Source organism: Candoia aspera, chromosome 2 (genome assembly GCF_035149785.1).
Source record: "Candoia aspera isolate rCanAsp1 chromosome 2, rCanAsp1.hap2, whole genome shotgun sequence".
In the NCBI taxonomy this organism is placed as follows: domain Eukaryota; kingdom Metazoa; phylum Chordata; class Lepidosauria; order Squamata; family Boidae; genus Candoia; species Candoia aspera.
The window spans coordinates 181,561,853-181,564,617 of NC_086154.1; the positions used below are offsets into that span (position 1 = coordinate 181,561,853).

The following is a 2,765-nucleotide window of genomic DNA, read 5'->3' on the forward strand; positions in this document are numbered from 1 at the left end:
AAAGTTGGATTTTGAAGAAACAGATGCTTTTGAACTCTGGGGTTAGAGAATACCATGTATAGCTTAGAAACAATTAGATCACAGAACAAATCAGTTCAGAGTTCTCACTTAAAAGCACAAATGCCCAGGGTTAGATTATCATACTTTGGACACATTAGGTAAAGGCTTAGCACTCTAAAGAAGTTTATAATGCTGGGAAAGGTGGAAGGAAAGAGAAGAAGAGGATGACCAGCAGCAGGATGGATGGACTCAATTATAGCCATGATGTGTGCACTGTTGGAAGACTTGAAGGATCAGGCTGGAGATAGATCATCCTGGAGAAGGTCTATCCATATGGCTGCTAAAAGTCAACACCGTCTTGATGATACATTATCAAAAAGCATATCTCGCATGCCATTGACCTGAGATACCAAAAGATTTCCTGGCTTAGTAAGGCAGGAATTGGAAACCTGTGGCCCTCTGGATATCACTGAACTACAACTCCCAGCAGACCAAGTTAATGTGTCCAATAATGAGGATTGCTGGCAGGTATAAATCAGCAGCATCTGAAGGTCCACAGGAACTTCTATTTTCCCTCTTTCCAATGGCCTATCATAATTGTCATCAGCTGCAATCAGCATGACCAACCCAGATGTCAACAACTAAGCATCTGGAAAGTGCTGTTATAGATTGCAGGACCTCCCTTCCCTCCAATTATAATTTTGCTTGTTTTTTTTTAAAAATCCAACCGTGTAGCATCTTTTCCCCTTTACTCAGAAAATAATTGTGTCCAACAGAGCAAGCTCTCGGGATCTCACCACCTGGGGATCGGAGGTTAATCAGGACCTTTTCTTACACTACCTCAGCCCACCTAGCTAGATTTACTCCGAAGTACAACTGCAACCGATAAAGTCAATGAGATTTACCCTCAAGTAAGCGCACTCTGCAATGGGTTGCAGCGAAGATTTCCTGTAGCTTGAGAAGACGCTGCAAATGAAAGCACATCTGGCTGTATTTCTGCGTTCCGTGAACAGCAGGACTTGAAGGGTGGATAACAAAGGGTCTGGGGGAAAAAAAACATTTTATTAGCCCCATCCGCGGGATTGCCCTCGGGATCGAAGGCTGCCGATTTCCAAACCAGGCAAGCGGTTGTAGCCACGCTTTCGCTGATACTGAGAAATCAATCCAATCATGCGATCGTTTCCTTTTAGCTGCGGGAGAAAAAAGACGATTTTCCGACACCCTGTAATCTCGCAAGGCAAGAGCTTCCCTCTTACACACCCCGATCCTATACGCTTACCCCGATCTTAGCTTCTGCGTATGGCCGGATTGCAATTGCACAGCCCTGGAGATGGCTGCTTCCCAAACGCTGGGCTTTTCCTTTCCCTGCGCCAGTTAAGCGTCCCACCTGCTCCCACCCTTTCCCTAATAGCAGCGACTGCCAAAGAGTGCAAGTGCCAAAGAAGAGGACGCGTTATCAATGGCTCCAGCGACCGTACCTACCACCAAGGCTTTTCCCGCGCCTCTTCCCCATTGTACTGTTGCTAATCAGGTCGCCCTAGGATAAGAGGCGCTGCTGCCGGGGGAAGGTTGCCGCGTGCTTACTCCGAGAAATGAGTTCCAAAACGAATTGGCGGCAGCGACTCCTTCCTTTCGTCGAGGAAGTGGATAGGATGGAGGGAAAAGAGTTAAACGCCGGCTCTTTGCCTCCCCTCCGGTGTGCTGGTTGGTGAGAAGCGAGCTAGCGGCAGCGGAATAGCTGGCTGGCTTGGGAGAAAAGGAAGAGAAGGACCTGGGCTGGCTGGTTATGGTGCTCTAACTGCAAAGGACTCGCTGATCCGGTATACTGCATGCATTGTTTTATTTTGCCTTTTTCTTCTCCCTCCTCCGAACCCTCCCCCCACCTTCTGCGGGACTTTCACGGCGCGTGTTCAAGCCCTGGAAGGAGCCGCTTGTGCACACGCGCGCCCGCCCATCCTCACCTAGATCTAGGGTTGCTTGCCTGGCTTGCTAGATGCTATTGCTGGCGCCGCTGTTTCCTTTTGCACCGGAAAGTTTCCACCGCGTAAAGCAGCTTCTTTGCAAGTGGATCGCGCTGCAAAAGCCTTGGGGAGAAGCGATTTCCTTGGGGCGGGTCAGAATTTCTGCTTGAGATCCGTTCCTAAAAGAGGGGGAAGAGGAGAGGCTGGAGTAGGAGAGACGAGAAAAGCCCCCCTCCCCCTTTCCTTCCTTGAAGTCTTGTCGGATAGCGAGGAAAAGGGGAAACAGCTCTTGATCAGGAAGCCTTTTTTCGTTCCCCTCCCCCCCTTGCTTTTTAGTGATCATTCATCTCGGGGGATCTGTTTGTGGAAAATTACCAACTGAGAGATTCAAACCAACTTGGAAAGCGGGCAGACTCCCGCCTTGCTCTCTCCCATCTGCCCGAACGTTGTCTGTGGGTTTCCGATGTAAGGATTGCTCTCTGGGTTTGTCTTTTTTTCGTGGCCAACATCGAAAGGAACTGTGGAATTAGAAAGAAGCCGACCACCGATCGTGTGGGTCTGTGTGACACCCAGCTTGATCTGTTTCAAACGGCGTCGAGAAGAATTCAGGCGGCGTGCAGGTAAGGGAAAGAGAGGGTGCCTTTTCTCTTGGATTTTCCTCTTTTCTTTTCCCGCTTTAAAAGGCAACGTGTGTTGGATTCCTGTTCTCCTTCAAAAGTCCATCCCTGGGCGCCAAACGATACTCTTTCTATTTCTTCACCCTCCCAATTTTGGTTCCGAGGAGAGGGAAAGTTACTGGCACCG

At 49.1% G+C, this 2,765-nt stretch overlaps 1 long non-coding RNA gene across 2 annotated transcripts; it reads right to left on the bottom strand.

Moving 5' to 3' along the window:
• Positions 1-732: 732 nt before the first annotated feature.
• LOC134492533 (uncharacterized) lies at positions 733-2,447 on the bottom strand. Of its 2 annotated transcripts, none has more exons than XR_010067459.1 (4): positions 2,337-2,447; positions 1,962-2,140; positions 1,585-1,742; positions 733-1,190 (listed from the first exon to the last, which is right to left on the bottom strand). It is a non-coding gene; the product is annotated as an uncharacterized LOC134492533 (long non-coding RNA). The 2 variants fall into 2 exon arrangements; XR_010067458.1 differs by having other exon boundaries at positions 1,585-1,746.
• Positions 2,448-2,765: the final 318 nt, after the last annotated feature.